The sequence below is a fragment of the Sciurus carolinensis genome, chromosome 5 (genome assembly GCF_902686445.1).
Source record: "Sciurus carolinensis chromosome 5, mSciCar1.2, whole genome shotgun sequence".
NCBI lineage: Eukaryota > Metazoa > Chordata > Mammalia > Rodentia > Sciuridae > Sciurus > Sciurus carolinensis.
This window is the reverse complement of record NC_062217.1, coordinates 15,889,592-15,902,725: the sequence shown is the minus strand read 5'-3', so window position 1 is coordinate 15,902,725 and position 13,134 is coordinate 15,889,592.

Genomic DNA, 13,134 nt, shown 5'->3' with positions numbered 1-13,134 from the left:
TTACATTCAAAGGTATATGACACCTTAGAATTTTTCAAGACACCCACCCAGCTGGAAGAAGTCCTAGGTAATGCTATTCGTTCCTGCACTTCCCTATTTAAATCTGCCTACTTGTATTGAAAAACATCTGGAATCAAAATCAGAATCAAGAATCCAAAAACAATCACGACATCACTGAGTACCCTCTCTACTCTCAACTCAAAATGCCCAGTTCTAAACACCAGCCTACTTTCATCTCAAAACAGATCACACTTGCAACGTGACCCCAGGTGATTGACCTCTTCTGGTGTTCAACCATTTTGCTGGACACACCAGTGGAAAAACCACTGACAATTGGTGTTGTTCCAGAAGTTGTATTTTCGTTCCATTTGCTGCTGCAGAGAGATGTAATTGAGGCTCATTTTCTCCATTTGCCAATCTTAGCAGTCCCAGAAACAACTATAAGCATTGTCTTTGTTTTTTTGAGTCACACGTGTGATTAATTTCTTGCCCCTGTTGCTGAGTTGGCCAGCTACTCCAGATGTCTCCTCTGCCCTGCCCTAGCCCACAGGACCTGGGACTTTCACATCAATTGGTATCAATCATTTTCTATGCACTAAATGTAACCCCCACCCTTTCTCTTCCACTCAGAAGAGCAGACTGAAACTCAAGAAAGTAAAGGGTATGAGGTTATCATCCAGCTAATGATGAATCCACTCCAACTTATAGAAAGTCATTCACAGATTCTACTCCATTTTTTTTTCTCTTTTTGGTGGGGGGAATTGAATCCAAGGGTGCTTAACCACGGAGCCACATCTCCAGCCCTTTTCTATATTTTATTTAGAAAAGCAGTCTCTCTGAGTTGCTTAGGGCCTTGCTAAGTTGCTGAGGCTGGCTTTGAACTTTCAATCATCCTGCCCTAGCCTCCAGAGTCACCAGCAACAAAAGGAATGTGCCACCATTCCCGACTCAGTTAAGCAATACTTTCTACTCAATGCCCACACTGGAGTCGTAAAAACCCTTGTGATGCTCCACTTGTCACCTGGGATGATGTGTTCCAAAGAGAATAAAGTATTGTATAAAAAGTGCCACCACCTAAAACTTAAAAGCTTTCTCTCAGCAAAGGAAACTATCAGCAATGTGAAGAGAGAGCCTACAGAGTGGGAGAATATCTTTGCCAACCATACCTCAGATAGAGCGCTAATTTCCAGAATCTATAAAGAACTCAAAAAACTCTACACGAAGAATACAAATAATCCAATCAACAAATGGGCTAAGGAAATGAACAGACACTTCACAGAAGAAGATGTACAAGTAATCAACAGATATATGAAAAAATGTTCAACATCCCTAGTAATAAGGGAAATGCAAATCAAAACTACCCTAAGATTTCATCTCACCCCAATTAGAATGGCGATTATCAAGAATACAAGCAACAATAGGTGTTGGCGAGGATGTGGTGAAAAAGGAACACTCATACATTGCTGGTGGGGTTGCAAATTAGTGCAGCCACTCTGGAAAGCAGTGTGGAGATTCCTCAGAAAGCTTGGAATGGAAACACCATTTGACCCAGCTATCCCACTCCTTGGCCTATACCCAAAGGACTTAAAATCAGCATACTACAGAGATACAGCCACATCAATGTTCATTGCTGCTCAATTCACCATAGCCAGATTGTGGAACCAACCTAGATGCCCTTCAGTTGATGAATGGATAAAGAAACTGTGGCATATTTATACAATGGAATATTACTCCGCAATGAAGAATGATAAAATTATGGCATTTGTAGGCAAATGGTCGAAATTGGAGAATATCATGCTAAGTGAGATAAGCCAATCTCAAAAAACTAAAGGACGAATGATCTTGCTGATAAGCGGATGAGGACATATAATGGGGGGTGGGAGGGGCTAGCATTAGGTTTAGGGTTAGGTTTAGAGTTAGGCTAAGGACAGCGGCAAGAATGAAGGAAAGAAGGACTGTGTAGAGGGAAAAGAGGGGTGGGAGGGGTGGGGGGAGGGGAAAAATAAAATAAACATCATTACCCTATGTAAATGTAAAAAAATAAAAAATAAAAAATAAAAATAAATAAAAAATAAAAAAAAAAAGTGCCACCACCTACCCAACACATAAAAACAAAAACCTCTTAGATTGATGGCCAGTGTCAGGAAGGATTTTGCCCTTTGACTCAGTCATCCAGCCCTTCATAGGATGCTTCAGGCTTCCTTTTGCAAGATTACCTATTCCTCAAGCTATCCTTTAAGTATCAGTTGGGCACAAATGTGTGCACTTGCATTGTCTCCAGAGGAGTGATGAAAGTTCCTACTAGAATTTGGAATATTATACAAGACCCATAAATCTAGCCAGAGGTTGCAATTCAATTCATGCATGTATTGCTTAGAGCCCTGCACTATGACTGTTTGGGAAGACACATAATTGATCAAAACACCCTCTCTGCTCAAGAAGAAAATATAACACCTGCTAAAGATTAGAATAAAAGCAACGCCAATAATAACTAACTTGGGGACTGTGCAAAGCCCTTGCCGTATATTAACTCATCTTATTCTAAAAACAGGACATTCTAAAAAAAAAAAATAACAGCTACTAATGTTGTTCTAATTAGATAAGGAAACCAACTAAGGGTCAGTTAAGTTAAATGACTCACCCGAGATTCCACATAGCTAGAAATTAGCAGGTAGAAAGATGGCAGCATGTCCAGAGCTGGAAGCAAAGCAGTCCACTGTGTGGCAACACAGCGAAGGAGGAGCCTTCCTTCTGGAAATATGGGTCTGGTGTGGGTTCCATGGGAGGCAGAGAACAGGACAAAGAGTCAGTGGTCATCCCATGTCCATGCATGCTTTAACACTGCCAGGGTGTTAAAAATTGTGTCTCCTGCCCAAGTCCTGGGACCTGGGAGGGTACACAAAGTCTTAGACATCCACGGATAACTATTTCACATGGGTTAGAATAATTGATCTAGTGGAAACCTGGTTTTAACCTCACTCCCTAGACCCTAAAGAAACAAGCAAGTCAAAATACTGACCGGCAGAGTTCATGCCCCGTCTCAAGGTCCTGATGATGTAAGGCCAGCCACAGTGGCTTTGTGCTGACTGCTGAGTTCCCCTGACCTCTCCACTGCATTATAGCTTTAGAACCACATCCCGGTTTACCATCCTGATCCAGAGTGTTGCCAGAAAACACCTCCCCACCACAGGCCCTGCTCCAGGCCTGTGGGGCTGGGGAAGAAGCAGAGGGCGAGGGGAGGTCTGATGTTTCGGAGACGGAGAGGACAGTGCTTGACGTTTCCTCCACCCACATGCTCAGCCTGCACCGCTGCCCCGGTCCTCCCTCCACTTGGCCCTAAGCCTTTATTAACCCAGTATGGAATATGGCAATTTCCTAAGCCACGGCCATTACAGTAAATACCATTGCTCCCCGTAAGGCTCCTTGGAGCTGCTGTGTTCCTCGTGCTAGTTTAGCTCATGATATTCCGTGCCAGATATTTTAGAGACAGTGTTCAGAAATCACCAAGCAGCTAGACTGTGACATGCGCTGTTTCCCATCCCTCAGGGCAGAAGTCAGACTGCAGGGATGTTGTGTTTTGTATTTGCTTTACATTCATTATGTGCTTCTTGCTGAGCCGGCCTTTCCCACAAATATTGAAGACTGAGCTGACTAATGAGTCTCTATTAACACCAACTCACGTTGGCGATTATGGGTCTTCAGAAAGTCCTTAATAAATACTATTAAAAGATTTTGCTTTACAGCGATGGCAATCATGCCAGATGTGATATTGTGTCATGAGACAAAGGCAGTCTTGAAAAGCTTTCAAGGTAACATTTAAAAAGTAATCCTTTATTAGGTTGCCTAGCAAGATGCCCTATAAGCACTTAAAACACAAAAGAGGTGTGAGTTCGGACAAAGAAAGCGTTACCAGATGGAGACAGTAATTACCCTGTCCCCAAACTCGATGGTATTTACCTTGCCTTTCGCCTCCAAAGTTGACAATACAATATCTGGCTTTCCGACCGGAGCGCTCTGTTTCATTTTTCCTGCTGGTACACACGTATTAATGAATGGGGGCTTTTATTAACAGCAGTGTTAAGACAAGAGTATTTCAGTCATGCTGTTACTCCTACTGCCTGATATAGATCATAAAGGACAAGAATAAAATTTAATTTGCAATAACTCTTTGGAGTCAGAGTAATAGTTACCCAGGAGTTCTTTGTCAGAGCATCTTGGCTTTTCATTAAATAGTCAGTCACTAAATTCTTTTCAACTCTGGCAGAAGCAGCCAGGGAACACTTGGGAGCTCTATAAAAAGGCATTCTCCTAATCTTCAAATCGTTGGAAAGACTCTTTAGCATCTGTTAAAATATTTTTTCCCTCTTAATCTGCTTGAAACTAATAGGGAGAAAATTCCGAAATGTTTCTTAATTAAGCAGTAAGAAATGGCGAAGGGTCTGTGCCGACTCCCACGTTGTGAAGCATGAAAAGGGAAAAGAATGGAGAGTTTCTGAATCCTCAGGTTTCTGATTTTCCTGTGAATGCATCTTCTTGCTATTTATTATTTCTTATTTCAAAACAGTCAGATCCAAATGCAGAAAAGTTCAAACTCCAGGGAGAATCAAGACTGTGAGAAAGGCAGGAAAACCCAGCAAAGCCCCTCGGTCTTGGAGAGGGGAGGAAGGAGAATCGTGGGACAGCGCCAGGGCAAAGGGCTCCTGCTTCTGCTCTGTTATCAAGGACGCAGAGGCTTCTTGGGGTGGCCCAGAGAACTGCCTCCTTGATGGCTGGCGCAGGCGACTCAATTGTGAGAACTGCAAGGTGAGAGGTGAGAGGCAACCTGAAAGGTGAGCCAGAGCAGGCGCCAGCTCAACCTGAAGGAATTTCTGTGCAGCTCCAAAGTATTCACTCAACACACAACTGGTAAAGAAAACAGGTCTGAGAGCAGGAATCCCCTTCCCTGGAACCAGTTTGCAACCCTCCCTTTTAAAACCATAAAAACAGGTGCCTAAACCCTCAACCTACTTCCTAATCCACATTTCAGTTACAAAATCCTACAAAATCCTAACCAGCAAATCCTGGGACCTTAGCAGGCGAGCCTCTCAATTAAAACATGCTCTCTAATGAACCTGGAAAATTTTCCTGCCATGTTTATTCAAATGCGAGCTCAGCAGTAGGAATGAACCCTGGAACAGTCTTTTACACTGTTTGTAAACACTTTTCTCTTCTGTGACACATGCACTCAGGCCTTGGCCTAATTTTACTCAAGAGGGTAGGGGGGAAGTTTTCCCCCTCTCACGTATGCCTTTGAGAATATGAGCTGAGGATATGGCTGTTGGTAGAATGCTTGCCTTGCAAGGCCTTGGGTTCAATCCCCAGCACCACAAAAAAAAGAATTATGTGTCCTGCCACCTGCTCCCTTCACGTCCTTTATCTTCTTTGTATTTTTTTCTCTTAACACAGTCAGTTCTCATTATTTACAGATCCTGTATTTACAAATTCAACTGCGTGCTCAAATTTATTGGTAACCCCCAAATCAATACTCTTGGTGCCTTCAGTCAGTCATTCGCAGACGCGGGGAGGCTGGGAGCAGGGGAAGTCCTGGCCAGTTCCACCAGGGATGCCTACCTTGTCCCTGGAGCTCTCAGGTCACCCTGTCGTCACAGTCTACTGGCTGCCTTTTTTTTCACATTTTCAGGCTTTTTGGTGGTGATTTTGTTGTTTAAATGCCCCCCAAGTAGGGTGCTGAGTGCTGTCTGGAGTTCCTAAGGTCAGGAGTCTGCCCTGTGTCTCACATGTCAGATAAGCTTTGCTCAGGCATGTTACAGTGTTCTTGGCAGTGAGTTCAATGTCAAATGAATCAACTCTATATGTATTTTGAGTTGACTTTAAATAGAAACACGCATAGAACAAACTTCTATGCCAATCAGTTGATGAAAATATTACAGTCAGACACTTGCAGGTCCCTAGCTCTGTATTTCCCCGGGAGACAAGGATTCGGTATTTACCAACTCAGTCTTCCCCCGTGACTTTACAAAGCTACCATGAACGATGGGAATCAACTCTATCATCAAAGTTGTTCGCTTCATGTCTTCCCCATTCAGCAGGCTCTGACAAACTGATGACATTAGCAGGGTCTTGAGGTCAGATCACGTCCCTTCTAGAGGAGGTGGCTTCTCTAGTCTCCTCATTAGCTTCTTAGATTAAAGGTTTTGTCAAATGTCTTTTGAACTCAACCACAGTGGGACCTCTCTGAGGTAATGTTTCCCAACCTTGCCCTCCATGTATGTGGCTGAGACTGCTGAGCCCAGAGGAGCCAGCCTGGGACTTTCCACCAGCTGTGGCCCTGCCCACAAGCCTAAAGACTGAGAAAATCAGTATCTTGGGCTGCCTGTACCCTGCTCTAAGGAATTAGAGGGAGTGCAATGAGCTTTCATAAGGAATATTCCAGAGCCTTCATCTAGATTTTTGTTGCTGTAAGGACCCAACATATATATAAATGCCTTTTGAATAGAGGGAATTCCACTCCTACTTCTGTCTCGTCAGTACCCCAGCAAGCACAGTGACATCACTCATAGGCCCACTGAAAGGAAAGAGAAAGGGAAAAATACAGGCAAACGGGTCTGAAAATAGAAACCATTCACCTGTCTTCCATGGGCTGCCTCCCACTGTGTCCTAGCGGGAGTCTTCAAAATTGGCTACTTAGGGCTGTTCTGAGTAAATAAATGAATAAACATTTGTATGAATTCTATTGTCCACCTTTATCTTAGGCACTGCCAGTTTTAAATGAAAGTATGAGAGCATTTAACTCAGGAAATAATTGAGAGGACACCACCTGCATCCTCGGGCACAGATGTGCCCACGTGATTGTCCTCACCAGAACAATGAAAACGCTGCCCACAGCCGGCTCCTGGTTTTCATTTTACTTCTTGATACACATTCTACCAATGTTTCCTACCTTCAGGTTACGGATGAGTAAGGACTGAAAGGATGGAAAAGGAAGTATGGGCTGCTCTATCTTCCCCTTTCCCCCCGTGTCACCATTTTCAGGGTAAGTGGTTGATAAATGAGGAAGTTACCCAAGTAAGAAGAGAAGCAGCAAGGTCACCTGGTCATTTGTGTACCTAGAACGCCATTGCTGTCTTTCTGCATAGGAGGCAAATTCTCACTCAGAAAAAAGCAAGGCCTGCTAAGCACCAGCAACCCTGTTGACTAAGCCATGCATGTGACATGCTTACTGGTACTCACTTGTGACATGCTTACTGGTACTCACTTCGAGTCTCACCAAACCCCCCCATGCATCACTGGAATTTTGTGCACACGGGGCATTGCAAGTGCTACACATGACAGAGGTGACAAGGAACATACATACATATTCATTGTCCCATCAGATTACATACAAAACACAAGTTCAAAGAAAATCATCAAGAATCAGGACAGTGACAGTAGAGCATTAGTAGTATGGGGTGCCTCTGAGCAAGGGACCCTTTGTGACTTACATTAGTCAGTTTCATATTATTAAAACAAAATACCTGAGGCAATTAACTTACAAAGAGAACAGATTTATTTAGCTCACAGTTTGGATATTCAAATCCAAAATTGGGCTGCCCCATGGGTTTGACCTTTGATGAGGGTACTAGGTAGCAATTGCATGAGTGCATTTTGGAGCAAACACTCACATCTCAAGCCAGAAAGCCAAGAGAGAGGGGGATCAGAGTCCCACAATCCCCTTCAAGGTCCCCAGTGACCTAATGTCCTCCCATTAGGTTCTACCATCTTCCAGTAGTGCCTCCTGGGCCAATGGGTCTCTGGGGACACATCCACATTCAAACCACAGTACAACAGTACAGAGTAAATACATGAAGCTGCCCTGGCACAAAACCCAGGCTGGGCCCTAGAGCTGGAACCCATGTGTGGCTCCTCTAACTATTGATGGAAAACACTCCCTAACCCAGATACAGAAGTCATGAAACTAAGGCCCCAGTTACTGGAAAATAATGAGCAACTAAAATGGTGAATGTGGTCATTCAGCCTAGGCAGTTGCCAGTTATCCAAAAGAAAGTTCTGGAACTTAACTTAAAGCTAACTGAGCAAATTACAGGAAGTTTCTTTAAATTGCATTGAGGTCTAGGAGTGTAGCTCAGTGGTAGATCCCTTGCCTAACCTGCATGAGGCCTGGGATTTCATCCCTAGCACTAAAAAATGAAAAAGAAAGAAATCTTGAGTGCTTTTTGAAAGAGATGAACATCAGCAGGTTTTTCAAAATCAACGGTGCCTACAGGGAATGATTTGAAGAAAAGAGGGAATCTCCAGAGTCTGAAGTAGAAAACTCTTCAAAGCACGTAGACTGAAGAGGGGGCACGGAGGTAAACAGACCAAGAGAAGGTAACAGGAAGAGAGCCTGTTTTAGAAGCAGCCACATGAGTAGCTTTGAGAAGCAGGGAGGGTGGAAGAAGTCTTGCGAGGTGCTGCTATTTGAACTCTGTCAGTGAGAACGAGTTTAAACTTCAGAAAATGAGAGGAAGCAGACTCCAGAAACTGAATGCAGGTAGTGAGGGAAGAAGAACCGAAAGGGAGGCTGATGCTGGTAGAAGGCTCTGAGGAGTGGATGAAAGGAGGAGAGAGAAGCCAGAGGCCAGGACTGGTTATTAATTGATTGCTGGCTTTGCAGATTTGATTGTCAATCGAAAATCATTTGTGCATCTTTTATCTAAAATGGATTGTGACGCACAGATGTGGATTGTGAAGGACAGACTCTCAGATATCTCAGGTGACCCCTATGGTCCCTGGTTTCATGCCCCTGTGCCCACCTCTGCTCTCCAGCAGGTGGCACCTGTGACTTGCTTCTAACCAATAGAAAGCTCCAATGGTAAAGGGAAGCACATGATTATTTATAGAAATTACATTAAGCAAGACAGCAATACCTGTATTACTGAAAATTTCTCTCCCTTGTGGGCTTGAAGCAAGCCAGAAGCCATGTTGGAAAGCCCAGGTAGGAGGAAGCTTCAGGCAGTATCAAGATACAGCCAGCAGGAAACAGTCCCTCAGTTGGAGGCCAAGAGGATCTGAAAGCTGCCAATGACCACGTGGGCTGGGAAAGCAGATCCTTCCCGTGTCCAGCCTCGGGTGAGACCCCAGCCCCCACCAAGACCTTCATCACAGCTTGGTGAGACCCTGAGCAGGGAACCGGGCTCAGCTGGGCCTGAACTGCAGATCCACAAGAACTATGAGATAATAAATGTGTTGCTTTAAGCCTCCACGTTTTTGCTCATTTGTAATGCAGTGTATATAACTCATACATGTGAACAGAACTTTATAAAGTTGAACTTGACTTTTGGGTCATTTCATTTTCCTCCTGATTTTATATTTTCTTCAAATTCTGCTTTCTTTTGCTTGCAAGGGTAACAAAGTCCTAACTCAAGAGTGTAGTAAGAACCTGCTGTGACATCTTTTCTTAATGCTCACAACATAATCATCGTATTTTTTCTGTGTTTTAAAAAAGAAAAACAGTATGGTGTGGAGGGGAAGGCAAGAGTCGTGTTAAATCTTTGCAGGGACAAAAATGGCGACCACTCACACCGTGTCAAAAGTATTTAAGTTGCATATGATCTCTATTCCTTGGGTAAATTGTTTCTGTCCTCACATGAGGACAAATGAAATTCTCACACTCTTAAAACAGGGGAGGAAAAATTTTGTTTGTTTGTTTAAAAATATAAATTATGTGCTAAACAGGAGAATCTGTTCTGTGTTCAAAGGTAATATCAGGGGTCATCTAAAACTCAGGGGCCCACAGAGTTCATTTTTTATTTCATTCTTTTTCCTCTATGCCTTGAAGCCCAGGTTAGTTTACTATTATTCCTTTTTGAAATCACTGTCATCTTCCCACTTTCTGAACACCAAACCAGACAAACAACAAATAAAAAGCTTTACTCCATCTTTGTGGATTTTTTGGTTCACAATAAATTATCAAACCAGGGCCGAAGACACTGCCCCAGGTTGCTGTGTTCCCTCCTCGATGATGTAATAGCTGGCATGACCAACTGCACGCCACACACAGAAACTCCTCTACAACCGAGTGTGTGTGCTTTCCTGGAGGCTCTGTTGCTAATTATAAAAGCCAAAGTATTCTTCAGTTTCATTTGGCCACTAAGAAACAGAGCTAGATGCGGTGTCCAAATGTAACTGGATTATGTCAGGGATAAGGGATTATCAATTCTTCCATTCCTTCTGCCTCACTTTTGTATTTGTTAAGCATCCTCATGCACATAGCCTAACTCAATCCTTGCAACTTGCAATAATAGAAACTTGAGGTTCAGAGAGCATATATAATTTCTTCCAGGTTAAAACTAACAAAGGTTAGTAAAGAAACTTAGACAACCTTCTGCTTCCCAGTTCAGGGTCCCTTCTTTTACTGCATATTGTTTCTCCTTTTGAACTTGAGGGTGTCTTGAAGATTGATTACTTAATCTCAATTTCCCAATTTTACAGATGGGAAAAATGAGCTCAGAGAGGTCAACTTGGCTACCCAAGATCATTCTAACAGCAAACAAAAACTTGCACTTAGATCTTCCCAGTCCAGTCTCTGGGTCCAGTCTACTGTCTACTGCCCTCTCGTGGTTTAATTCTTCCCCTCTTCCTGAATTCTAGGGCCATGTTGCTGATTCCTTCATCTCTAAGTTTGGTGATCGACTCCTGCAAATGATTCCCAGACTACCATACTAGTTCCAGCTCTGAATTTCTTCCCATGTGCCAATTTGTGCCTGTAATTCCTGTAGGTCATTAATTCAAATGATCAAAACTGTTATTATTTATTCAGTCAGTTATTCAACCAATATTTACTAAGAGACTTCTTTGTTCCAAACACTGTTCTGGGCATTGGAAATAAAAAACATTGTGTCTTCATGAAGGTTATACCATGTTTTTTCCATCTCCCATCTCAAAGGGATCTTGCTCAATTGCCAGTCTGGCCTTGAACTTGTAATCCTCCTGACTCAGCCTCCCAAGTAACTGGGTACCACCACTTTTCAAAATTCACACCATAGGATAATGAGAATTAAAAGCAAGAGTAAATTAAGAAATTACTAGTGTTCTTTTTTAGGAGTAGAAATCAGACAGGGTCACATAAGCCCCAGGTGATTTGGAGTAATTTAAGAAGGGGAAAACTAAGAAAAAGATTATAGATTTCTTACTAAGGAACAAGTGGGTCACATAGCAAATAATAGGAAAAAAGGAGATACGATCATTTCTGGACCCCAAGATTACAATCTCAGTTGTGCCTGTTACTTTTTGGAAAAAGGTTTTTTAATTAGGGTTAGGAATTCGACTTCCAGGTGTTGAGTTAATAACAGCAATGACTAGTAAAATGATCTAATTATATCTGCCTTTGATTTTTTAACTTTTGTTTGGCAAAGAGGGAGAAAATGCAGTTTACTTTGCTTAGATTTAACAGATTAAATAAATAGATGTTATTTTGATGATTTCTCACAGAATGAAAAAAAAAGTTCAGATTGGGGTTGTAGATTAAAATTAGCCTCAGCCAAATACCATGGGCGTGAAAGCAGTCATTTTAATTCTAGTGATGATAAATAACCAAAGAAGTTGGAGATAAAAAGTCTACCAATAAATATAAATTTCCAGAGAGTTTAAGAAAAACTAAAATTCTTAACTACTGTTTACATTGCTTTGACCAAAAGTCCTGACAAGAACAATGTAGAGGAGGAAAAGTTTATTTTGGCTCACAGTTTCAGAGGTTTAATCCATGGTGGGCCGACTCCATAGCTCTGAACCTGAGGTGAGGCAGAACATCAGGGCGGAAGGGCATGGTGGAGAAAAACAGCTCAGGACATGGCAACCAGGAAACAGAGAGACAGGGCTCACTCACCAGGGACAAAATATGAACCCCAAAGGCACATACCCAGTGATCTATCTCCTCCAGGTACACCCTACCTACCTACAATTACTGCCCAGTTAATCCATCAGTGACTAAACTCACTGATTAGGTTCCAACTCTCGTAATCTGATCATTTCACCAGTATACATTCTTGCATCATCTCACACATGAGTTTTGGGGGGACGCTTTATATCTAAACCATAACAGCTACACTTTACCATTTTGATGTAATTGCTGATGATGTATTTTCAGGATTTTGTGTTGTATTTCCTACTCTTTTCCTTTATAATTAAACCCACAGTTAACCAGCTTACAATCCACTGAGGCTGAATTTCCCCCACTTGAGTTCCATTTTTGTTCTAAATATAATAAGTTCATGACATTTATCATTGGAATTAACCCCTCTTTTTTTGTTTTTTGGGTATTTGGTTTGTGTTTGCTCCATTTTTTATTCAATTTTCTAAAATTTTGAAGAATAAACATGAAAGTAAATATTCAAATGTGTGCACAAATACTGCAGGAAGGGAGAAACCTCGGGTTCTGTGGAAGCAGGGGCTGTGTGGCAGGCAGGTGGTGCCCAGTGCATTGGGTTCAATGATAAAACCCAACATGCAACCTGTAAGGCAGCCTGAGTGTGTCAGTGCATGATTTCTGGAAGAATTTGTTCTTCTACAACACTCAGATGTGTGAAAGACAGCAGACAAAATAAGCAAAGACAAATACACAACCCCTGGAAGGTGAACATTGTAGATCAAAGTTTGCAAGTATCTGGGCACATGGCTAAGCAGAGAGGGGACTCTCTGCTTCCTATGGGTGAGGTGGAGGCTAGTCAACCCTTTCCCTCCCTGTCCCAAATGCTTTCTGTTGCTCTGCCACCCCAAACTGAAGCCAAGAGAAACAAACCAAGAAAAAAAAGGGCAAGCTCAGAGTATCCAAGGTGTGTCTGTGTTAAATGCATCCTGAGCTCAACATTGAAGTTCTTCATCTTTGACAAAGAACTGGAAACCGGGAACCTTTTCTCTGACTTCACTAGCAGGAAAAAATATAATTGGTAATGAAGCAGAAGCACCATGTCAGTTGCTTAAAGTTCACTCACATTTAACATTTCACACACCATTTACATTCCAGTTCTCTCACCACCAAGTGAAAAAGGTAATGGTGCCCTTTGGGGCTTAGCAGGATGGTTGGCTCTCCTTGAAGCAGGTCTCTGTCTCTCTCTTCCTCTCACCTGGCATCCTAGGTGACTCCACCTGGGCAGCAAG